Source organism: Artemia franciscana, chromosome 21, assembly GCF_032884065.1.
Source record: "Artemia franciscana chromosome 21, ASM3288406v1, whole genome shotgun sequence".
NCBI lineage: Eukaryota > Metazoa > Arthropoda > Branchiopoda > Anostraca > Artemiidae > Artemia > Artemia franciscana.
In genome coordinates this window covers 24015446-24027819 of record NC_088883.1, presented here as the reverse complement: position 1 = coordinate 24027819, position 12374 = coordinate 24015446, and positions in this window count along the sequence as shown.

Sequence of the window (12374 nt, the reverse complement as noted above, 5' to 3'; positions counted from 1 at the left end):
GTTGTAGCAATCTCATTTTAAAATTCTGGTTAGTACTTCCCACATAAGAGCTTCTACAACTACATGGGATTTTATAAACCCCATGCCATTCTACTCCCATTCTACTCAAGTCCAAAATTTTAACGATGTCGATTATGGTTATTTGTGCGTTGATTAAATAAGAAGAGTATCTAGGGGAATGAACCCACATAATTTTATTTAAGTTTTTTTCCAAATATAAATGGAAAAAGAACTAGAAATGAGATTATTTGTTTATCGTAGAAGTTTTAGATATTATGGAAATGTTAGTAATTTTATCTTACCATCCAAATATATATTTAATGCTTCAGGTTTATGTGGTATTGATATGCTAATCCTTGCTTCTTTAGGTCTTAAGATATTTCTGTTGGAAATACTTGAAAAATATCTAAGAATAGCTGAAAAAAGGCCAAGTATAAAACTGCTTATTCATTCTATTTATAATTGCTTGCTATCTATACATCAGATGAATTTATTAATGAAAAAATTATTAAACGAGAAAATGAATTATGCAAAACATTACAGTTTTTTCCTCGTGAAAAATATGTGAAACAAGGAAAATTAAATGGTTATGAATAAAATGAAATCTGTAAATTTTAACAAATGACCCTTTTGACCTCCTGACCTATATTCTCTAAGACTTTATAAATACAAACCATATTTTTCTAAGGCTATACACACGACATTTTACTCATATGCCATCTTACAAAATAACGTGTCATTACCTAAATCTTATTTTTTAGCAGGTGAGTGCGTTCAGGTTTCTGACGCAATCGTGTCTGACTTGTTTGAGTTCAATTACAGAAGCTGGTTATTATTTCATTATTAATTTATAAGTTAGTTTTACTGATAAAAAGCCAGAGTGTAGACAATGGAAATAGTGTAAACAATTTATCTGTAATAGAATGAAAAATTAAAAAGACTGATGAATTATTAGTTATTGTAAAAAAAAATGGTTAACAGGCCCAAAGCTAATATCCATCTTTTTATTTCAATAAATTATTTACGTGTTTTAATAGATAAATTAATAGAATATAAATAAACTAAAAATTAGATAAAAATTAAATTAAAATTTTTTTGCCATCCCCCAGGCTGCTATCCATTCTTTTTTTTGGTGTTGGTGATCTTAAATCAGTTCGGTCTCTGAGGAAAACCCCGCATGGTGTTTGTTTGGAGGAAAACTGGCTGATTAATACTCCTTGATCTGGACCATCTGGTCCGATTGTATTAACATCATCAAATGCTACACAAGGCAACAGTGAAAGTCGAATTGTTGGATCGGAATTTATAATCAGTCAATGGCTTAGACAAATGAGCCATCCTTGGCTTGTAGGAAGATTTTCTATAGTCTTTTGTGTTTCCTTTGACAGGCTTCTGACGTGTGTTAGGATTTCTTCCCAATATTCTGCATGACGGAATCTCTCGGGAAGAAAACTAGAGCTAATCAAAAGAAACATTATTTTCGATTTGGTAATTTGATTAATGAAACTGATAACTAACAAATGGAATAACTATTAAGCGAAATAAAAATGGAAAATAAATGTAATCGAACTATTAGGAAAGAAGATTTATACATTAGAATGAAATACACAATTTCAGCAATGAAATGTGTTAGAACAAATATGGACAGAAACTCGTTATCATTATTGATTTTAAAGGTAAAATGGTTGATCTATTTTCACCTAAGCTTTTTGATTTAATGCAGCTGATCTTGAGTTTTTTTCTAAATTAGATAATAAGGTATTATTTTAATAGTTATAGAAAGAAAAATAGAGATAAAATAAATTATTTAAATATTGATATCTAACTATCTATTAAATATTAAATTATTGCATTTTATCGATAGTATACGAAAAACGGAACATGAAACTCTTGCCTCACAAGATCTCTTTTAATGCTAAAGCTCAGGATTAAATATTAAATTATTGCATTTTATCGACAGTATAGGAAAAATGGAATATAAAACTCTTCTTTCACAAGACCTCTTTTGATGTTAAGTCTCAGGATGGGATATTGCAAGAATGTTGGAAAACTTCATTTAAAATGGTTTGAACTGAATTAAACATTGGGTAAATTGATGGGTTGATCTTTTTGGGGTCTAGAACCCGTATTCACATTGTGAAAAGTAAAAAAAATGTGACCACATTCGATGTCCATGAACCTGTTCTCATGTTGAATGTAGGGATGGAGAATGCTCAGAATGTGCATTATTTGATATTAAAATGACATAAAATGGAATGAAAATGATGTAAATTTATGGGGTGATCTAGTTGAGGTGGAAACCCCATTCACTATACTACTAGGCCCAATCATAATAACTTCTGCTGGTTTTGAGTTTCACTCGATAATTTTTTTTTAGTTTCGGTTTGTTTTGGGGTTTTATCTATTTATTGATGGTGATTTGTGATCGTTTTATGCTTGGAAAATTATTTTACTTTATTTTTAACATTTTTATTTTATATAAAGTTTTCCATTTATTCAAAAAACCTGTTTTTTGAAAATGTTTTTTTTTTGTAAATCAATTTCAGTTCGTTTTATTGACATAAGTAGTGACTGCCTTTTAGATTCCATGAAATCTCTATCCCTCGATTCCATGACAGCCCTATCCCTGGATTCCATGAGAGCCCTATTCCAGGAATGTTTTCTAAGAGATGCAGGTGTCTTTTGCATAATAGTTTCCTTGAAAAAAAACCTACGAGGGCCAGGACTTCTTTACTGCAAGATTAACGTGATTATTAATAATGACGAAGGGAATACGTAGGTGTTACGTAATGATAGCACACATTAGGGATGTTATGTCATTCGTTAATTATCATTTTTTCTTCGAGATTTCTTTTTCTTTCAAAGCATGCTTTTTTCTTCTTTCAAGATATTCTTCTTCCAAGGCGCTATTTTTCAGGATTTATTTTTCTCTCAAGCGTATTTTTTTTATTTTGAGATTTTATTTTTCTTTCAATGCATTTTTTCTTAGGGAATCCCTATATTCTAATAATCCTTGTCTTCTTTAGGATTCGAAAGGGCATTTCTATATATTATGATTCAGGAAATAGATTCAACAAAATAACTTACGGCACGCAAGGAGAATACCCTGTTTGTGCATACTCGAATGATTAAATGAATTGCGTTTTCCCACATGTCTGCAATAATTGAAATGCAGGGGCAATATTGATTAATAGAAATTGCTTACACTTGGTATGTACCTGCTTGATAGTTAATGCTTTAAAAAGTGTTATCAGATAATATTGCTATCAGAGATAAAATAAAAGAGAGAGTGCCATTATGGCTAGCATATGGTAACCTTCATATGTGATCAAAAGTTTTTTCCCTTTTCCTCTTTACCAAACAAAAATTTATAATTATATTAAGGGCATTCTTGAATGGGCATACCTATGTGCATAAACCACAAGATGTTTATATTGCATTAGTCAAATATATTGCAAGTTTCATCATGGATCAATAAATCTAAAGGATACAAACTTTTGTACATACAAGTTTTATTAATAGAAAAACGTTATAAAATCATAAAATCAAAGAAAGAGCAGTTAAAACTCAACAAACTGAAAAAAAAAGCGTCAAGAGCTTATAAAGAATAAAACGTGAGCGAAAAGAACCATGAAATCACAGAAAAAGGAGTTAAAAGTAAACATATGGAAAAACAAATAATGAAAAAATCTGATAAACGATAAAATATAAGCAAAAAAGCGCGAATTAAAGAAAGCTAGGGGTCCTATCAACCAATTTGAGAGGGGGAAGGTCGTTATTAGAGGTAAATTTAAGCCATTTTAAGAGTTATTTCCGAGAGGTCTTAATTAAAAAAACGTTTATTTGAGCCGAGACTATGCATATTCACGCCACCGTGGCAATATGTGGCTATTCCACCTAGCAAACAATTTCAGAAGGGAAGAGTTACCATTAGAGCAAAATTTAAACAATATTAAGATTTATTTTTTGAGGGGTCTTACTGAAAAGGCCTCATTTCTTAGATTGGATCTTAGCTTTCAGTCCCCCCCCCCAATGCCGAAAAATTCTTTCGACGCCCCCTACCTTAACTTTCAGCTGTAGAACCTGTTAGTACTACCACTTTACGTCACCACTTGTTGCCAACTTGTTGCGTACTGATTTTGTTCATGAAACTTGTTGTATGATGGATTTTCTCTTTTTGAAACATCCCTTACCACTCTTAGAATATTTTCAGTGTTTCCAAATTAAAAATCATGCATTAAATCCATTAATTTGTGTTTTTGTAAGCCGACCCTCCATGATAAAATATGTCATTTCTCACCACCGTGCAACGCCATGGCTGACCCTATGGCACCCTCTGGCATCCAGTCATCATTCCTAAGACATTTTTCAAATGTTTTTTAATAAAGTGATAACTTTTTCTGTACACCCCGCTTCAACCCCTAGTTATAACAGTTCCATATTCAATTCTGCTGGTTTCCACCTCGATTCAAAAGACTCCAAATTTGGCTCTGGTTGAGTCAGTTTTCGGTTCCCCCACTTCCGTCCCCATTTCTAAAATTCCGATTCCACCGGTTCCGCTTTAAGTTCCCATTCCAAGATTATTTATGCAGCTGTCTCCTTGGTAATCCATGGCTGTTCATTAACAATAGCAAATTTATTATACATTTTCGATCAGTATCATTTCTACATTGAAAGGATAAATCTTCACATGAAACTTGCTGCATACTGATTTTTTTTTTTCGTGGAACTTGCTGCATGCGGCTATTTGTTTATGAAACTTGCTGCATGTTGATCTTTCTCTTCGTGTAACTTATACATTGATTTTTTTACTTGTGAAACTGATTTTGTTCCTGGAGCTTGTTACGTGCTGATTTTTGTTCGTGGAGCTTGTTGTGCGCTGATTATTCTTCGTGAAACTTGTTGCATCCTAATTTTTTTTCTCAGTGAAACTTGTACATGGATTTTTCTCTTCGTGAGACTGATTTTCTTCATGGAGCTTGTTGCGTGTTAATTTTTGTTCCAGGAACATGTTGTATGCTGACTTTTGTTCGTGAAACTTGTTGGATTTTCTTGTTAGATTTAAACTTAAGATAGGTGGTCCTAAATGACTAGATTTCTACCTTTCCAAGATTTCTTTAATGGCAACTTAGCATAGAATAAACCCTAGGCCTTAGAGACCAAAAATTAAAAACATGTTTTGAAAAGCTTGTTTTTATTACTTTAAGTATTGTGTCTACTTTCTTTGACAGTATCAGAATATCTAATTCTATTACGAAGTAACTTCGACCTTTATGATGAAATAAATCAATAAGATTGACTTATTGATAAAGTAGGGAAAGCACCCAACAGACGATGTTCACGCTACTCGTCATTTCTATTGAATCAAACAGTTCGTGGTAACGAACTGAAGTAAGGAGCGATCCGGCTCAATAGTAACCAAAACTCTAAAAAATTGAATTTTGATATCAATAGCTACATCAAAAGAATCGCATTTTAATGCTGATTTTAAATATATAAGTTTCATCAAGTTTAGTCTTACCCATCAAAAGTTACGAGCCTGAGAAAATTTGCCTTATTTAGGAAAATAGGGGGAAACGCCCCCTAAAAGTCGTAGGATCTTAACGAAAATGACACCATCAGATTCAGCGTATCAGAGAACCCTACTGTAGAAGTTTCAAGCTCCTATCTACAAAAATGTGGAATTTTGAATTTTTTGCCAGAAGACAAATCACGGGTGCGTGTTTATTTGTTTGTTTTTTTTTTTTTTTTGTTTTTTTTTTTTCCCCGGGGTCATCGTATCGACCAAGTGGTCCTAGAATGTCGCAAGAGGGCTCATTCTAACGTAAATGAAAAGTTCTAGTGCCCTTTTTAAGTGACCAAAAAAATTGGAGGGCACCTAGGCCCCCTCCCACGCTCATTTTTTCTCCAAAGTCAACAGATCAAAATTTTGAGATAGCCATTTTGTTCCGCATAGTCGAAAACCATAATAACTATGTCTTTGGGAATGACTTACTCCCCCAAAGTCCCTGGGGGTGGGGCTGCAACTTACAAACTTCGACCAGTGTTTACATATAATAATGGTTATTGGGAAGTGTACAGTCGGTTTCAGGGGATTTTTTTTTGGTTTTGGGGGTGGGGTTGAGGGGAGGGGGCTATGTGGGAGGATCTTTCCATGGAGAAATGTGTCATGGGGGAACAGAAATTCAATGAAAAGGGCGCAGGATTTTCTAAAATTACTATAAAAAAACAATGAAAAAATAAACATGGAAAAATTTTTTTTCAATTGAAAGTAAAGAGTAGCATTGAAACTTAAAACGAACAGAGATTATTACGCATGTGATGGGTTCTAAAAATACTTTAGCATAAAGAGCGAGGTATTTAGGAGGAGATAAATACCTCGCTCTTTATGCTATAGTATTTTTAGTAATTTCAACTATTCATTCTACGGCCTTTCTGATTCAGGGGTCATTCTTTAAGAATTGGGACAAAACTTGCGATTTAGTGTAAAGAACGAGGTATTAACGAGGGTACAAACCCTCTCATATACAAAATAAAAATTAAAGAATATAAAAGTTTTTACGTAAGATAATTCTTAAGTTACGTATATTTTTTACTAATAGAAAAATTCGTTAAAAATAAAAATTTATAGTTGCCTTTTTATGTAACCGAAAAATTGCATGGCAACTAGGCCTCCTTTCCCATCCCTTATTTCTCAAAATCGTCTGATCAAAACTAAGAGAAAGCCATTTAGCCAAAAAAGGAATTAATATGCAAATTTCATTTTAATAATTTATGTGTGGAGAGCCAAAATCAAACATGCATTAATTCAAAAACGTTCAGAAATTACATAAAAAAAAACTAGTTTTTTTAACTGAAAGTAAGGAGCGACATTAAAACTTAAAACGAACAGAAATTACTCCGTATATGAAATGGGTTGTCCCCTCCGCAATCCCTCGCTCTTTACGCTAAAGTTTGACTCTTTGCCACAATTCTGCTTTTTAATACAATTAAAAGCTTTAGCGTAAAGAGCGAGGGATTGCGGAGGGGACAACCCATTTCATATACGGAGTAATTTCTGTTCGTTTTAAGTTTTAATGTCGCTCCTTACTTTCAGTTAAAAAAACTAGTTTTTTTTTATGTAATACTATACAAGAAACTAGCTGTCTCTTGGCTTGAATTTATTTTAAACTAATAATAATGGGCTATGTCGATCCTTAATGTAAAAAAAAATACAAACAGGGAAATTCCTACATACAACACACTTTCCTCCTAAGTTAAATCCTAAAAACCAGTTTATAACGCTCCTTTAAATAATATGACGACATTTCTGAAAATAAGGTAGATGAAATCACTAAAATATGACATCATGCCCGTGAGAAGGAACTTTCTGAAAAATGCGTCTGTTATATCATATGGTATGTGAAGATTTTTATTTTATTTTATTTATTTTTATTTTATTGATTTTGATTTTATCATTGTGTTTTGTTACTTAAAAAGAGAACTAGATATGGTGATTTCTTTCCAAATGAACCTTCACTCAACCTTCTACAAGCACCAATTCGGTACCAGTCAGCAGTACGATCAACGCTGATAAAAACTCACAGACATCATTGTTTTTCATGTGAAAAAGGTATTTTACTTGTTCCTCCCGAGATAGTGGAGTGTAATTCTTCTATGTGGGGTTTTTGACCATAGAAATTGTAATAATTGCAGAATTATTTTGGTCCGAAAACCATGAAGGGTTTTTGGCTATTTTTTGAATTTCCCGTTCACTTGTTTTCGCTGCAAAATTTTACTGATAAGATTAGCCGAAATATTATTCCCTTCAATTGGCAAATCTTAATGTTTGACAAGTTTTTTTCAAAAAAAAAAAGATGTTGACATTTTCGGCTACAATGGACTAGAGTTCGTTCTTTACGAGGTTGCAGCTACTGCTAAAACCCTGAAAATCAAAAGCAAGCTGTCCTTAGGTGGGACGATTGATCGTGATTTTTTGGATATATAGTAAGCGATCCAAAATGTCAAATATACAATTACTAGAAAGCTTACATTTTTAAAAGCATCTTCACTTAATTTTGCAAACCGTAAGCTACCAGAGCCTTTTGCTCAAGGGCTCTTCGGAAGGGATGCATTTCAGGTATCATTCTGCAGAACATTTCCTTTCTGAAGTGCTACGAAATTGTATTCTTCTTTCCACTCAAATTCTAAGAGCTCTGTTGCTATTTCCCTTCACCATCCCACTGTTACAAACTAGATTCATACGTCATAGGGTATATACGACAGGATCGCACGTATTTGTGGTAAACTTTTTTTTTACATTTTATTTGTAAAAATTTGACAAAAATATCCTTAATAGCTCATAAATTTTACAAAATATATTTCCATGGGGCCAAGTCGCTAGACAGCTTTTTAGAGATAACCTACCTCGAGAGACCACTTGAAGTGTTATTTCTGCGTCTTACTCAGTACCCATCGGTGAGAATTTTCCTCATGTAGGTAATGCGATTGCGTTGTATATCTGCATGTTAACTACGGTGGCAGAAGAATTAGTCGCAATAAATACTTTTTTTTGGAAAAATATCAAACACAGGTTGTCTTACGTACAATAGATAGTTACGTGTTAGTTTATGGTAAGCGCACAAAAGATTGAATTCACAAGAGCTAGAAAGCTTACAGTTTTATCCGTATGTTGACTTCATATGCAAACCATAAGCATCCAGCACCTTCGGCGTGATGAGTGTAGGAATGGGATGCGTTTCTGGAACTATTAAACCTCGGGGGTCATTAAACTGTTACATCATTTATAACAGCTGAAAATGAATCGTTGGGCATCTGTTGATTATTTGGTGTTGGTTGGGTTGGTGGAAATTCGTCCACTCTGTACAATGTATAAAGATACCAAAAGAATAACGTTATGAAAGCAACTATACTATACCGATAATGAGCCAGTAAAGTTATTGTAAGGGCAACATAGGTAAAATATACAATTGCTAAGTATTTTACGTCTTTAGCAGTCTGTTTACTTCTTTTCCATTGTTTAAAACCCATATAAGCATAACAAATGAACAAAATAGGTAATGCAAATCCACGCAAAATCCAGAAATCACCTATCACAACTACGTTCAGCATTGCCATAGCTGCTACCGTTAGCATAGTTAACAATCTTTCACTGAATTGCATTTCATGTTTAGTTAATAATTTAATCCACATATGAACATCAAACGATTGTAACATACCTAATTGTACTGCATTTTCTCTTATTAGAATTTTTTTGGGAGAAAATCTTCCTCGGTAACTTTTGAGACTCTTTTGATATTTTATTACAATTTTTTTGCTATTTTTGAATTGAAAAAATTATCACCATTTATATGAATTAACTTGTTGATTTAGACGAGTGATGTTGTTGTCTGGGGTTTGACGCGATCGACTAATAGGTCATGTACGTTCATATCACTCAATTATTCTGTGTCTTATGTAATTACTAGCATACATGGATGTCACTTTGGTTGATCATGTGATCTAAATCACATGGTTGATCATGTGAAATCATATCGCTTGATCATGCGAACTAAAGCTGATCATGCGTCACTTACCTTGCTATTTGTTGGGGGTTATTCACCAGCAACGATTGCATGTGTAAGAAAAAAAAATAATTAAAATAATACAACTTGAATGTCAAACACCAATTATAAACTGTATGCAAGACAATTCAATTTAAAAAAAAAACTAATTTATAACCTTTCATCTAAGTCCAGATATAAAATATAAACAATTTAGACAAGTTCTCAAAATTAAACTGTTAATTAGATTAACTATAGCTTATTAATCGTTAATTTTGAATTTCAATTTTACTTACATTATTTCTTCTGTTTTTTAGGATATTTTTTAAACTTATAGTTTTTTTTTAAATTTAGAACAAATAGTAATTATCCCATACATAAGGGACTGTCTCTTCTTGATTTTTTTGCTCGTTATGCTGAAGTCTCTTTGCGCTAAAGTCTAACTTTAGCGCAAAGAGTGAGGAGTCGGGGAGGGAGTATACAGAATCTATATTGAATAAATTTTGCTCAGATTAAGTTTTAATACTGCTTCTTGAAAAGCGAGAGCTTGAGGAGAGGGCATACTGAATAAATATGGAATAAATTAGTTTGTCTTAAGCTTTATTGTTGCTTCTTACTTTCAGATGAAAAACTCGTGTTTTTATTATTCTTGTTTATTGACATCCGACATTTTCAAGTTTTGGACAGAAGTTTAGATATTTGGTCAAAATTTTTCATGAACAGTAGTTTCTTTTAATAAATACTTAATAATGTTGTCTTTTACTAGGTTGCAGCCACAATTTTTAGTGCAGAATTTTGGATGAACAGAAATTAATATTATTGTTCCTATGGATGAAAATTCTGCGTGGCTTTTGAACTTCTATGCTGCTGAAGCCTTCACAAACTTTACAATAGGGATCTATGATGTTTAAATACGGTACATTGTATACATACGTTTAAATACATTTAAAAAATGTATATGGATATGAAAAGAGAAGAATTAACATTTAAAATAGCTGGAAACCAAACTTCGGGTACTCAGCACGCGATAGGCTTCTATATATGGATTCTCATTGTCGCTTGTCTTCTAACCGAAGGTAATTTGAGACAATTTACTGTATTTTCATATGGCAGTCTTTTCAAAGATATTTGATTATTAAAGTAAGTCCGATTTCTAACATCGATATCTACTCAGCTTCAAAGTTTGGTTTTCTTTTTTAAGGTTTTGGAATTGTTGTAATCCCTTGTTCAAATATACCGAATATTTTTGCAATTACCAGCCGGCAGGCCCTGGCACTTGGCACACGACAGGCTTCTATATATAGATTGTTATAGTCAGAGCGCCAGATTCTGTATCTCGATTATTTCGATTAGTACCCATGCCGGAAGGTACAAAAATGTTAAGGACGGATCCCATGGTAGTTGACCATGCTGATAACGAATATTGTAGGGCGCATGTTTGCCGTTGGGGCGTTTCTGAGATATAGGCCAAAAACACCGAATTTTGCATATAATGGGGTTCGATGATTCTACTTTTTTTTTAGAGATAAAATTGGTCAAATCCAGCGTACTCTTACATTAATAGAAAGAAGAGACTTGGGGCTACACGAATATGATTTTTGTTTGTAAAAAAAATGAAAAATAGTACACTTTTTACTGCAGTTTTAAAAAAAAGTCAGATTTTTGTCAACAAATTTCTAACAGAAAAGCTAAAAACTCGAAATTTTTTCAAGATAAAGTGTTTTTTTTTGTATATTAAAAAAGAAAGTCCGTTTAATTCCAAACACATTGAGCTAAGAAAAAAAAAGTTTAAATTATTATATCTGGGGGGTCTGCAACTTTTTTAGCGAGTGTACCCGATAATATGAATTTTGTTTAGTAACCTGCTACCTAGCGGGAAGTTGATTGATAAGCTAAGCAGAAGAAATTGATAAGCAGAAGATGAAAAAGAAAAGTGAGTCAGGTAGGCCAAGATAAAAAAACAAAAAAAACAGTTACTTCAGGTTGATTCAACATGTGATTCTGACGCAAAAACTGATTTGCTGATGGATGATAATGAAGAATATGACACAAATTTGGAAGATCAAAAAACAATTTTTGAAGAAATAGAATTTTTAAAAGCACTTTTGGTGTTGTAAAGTTGGCTGGAAAATGAGTGTAATTTTTTTTGCAGAAGTAAGAGAGTTAATGAAAGTAATTTACAAAATTAAATATCACAAGAAACTAGGTGATACTGACTAATTTAGATTTATAAGGACTGATAAAAAGGCATGTTACATTGATCAATCGGATTTAGTATTGGAACTTCAAGTTCTAGTGAAAATGCTTGTCAAATGGAACATCTATGATTCTAAATTGATTTGTCAATATTTAATCTAATATCTTGCTTTTCCTTCATGAAGCACCAAACAACCGTGCAACAGTCGAAAAATCTCTGCGAACGTTCACGGCGATAAGTAAAGCTGTCGGATGTGACGATACGGTGGTCACGCAAGATCTCTTCATTTATCAGCTAGCACAGGAAGTGAAAAGTAAATACCCGGATGACTTCAAAAACGTAATCCTACGGATGGGAGGCTTCCACCTCCTGCTCAACTAACTCAAGGCAGTTGGTAAGATAATGGACAGCTCCGGACTCAAAGAGATTATAGTGCAGGCAAAGCTGCTGCTACCTGGTACATGCGAAAAGGTATTTCAAGGGAAAGGCTACTACCAAGATATCAATGCCTACTGCATACTGTACGAGGTCTTGCTAGCCCTCTACTGGGAGTCCTTGGAAGAGTATTACTCCAAAGCACAAGAAGACTTATCCCGTCTGAACCAGCTGGGTAGTGTGCCATTGAGTTATTCAGG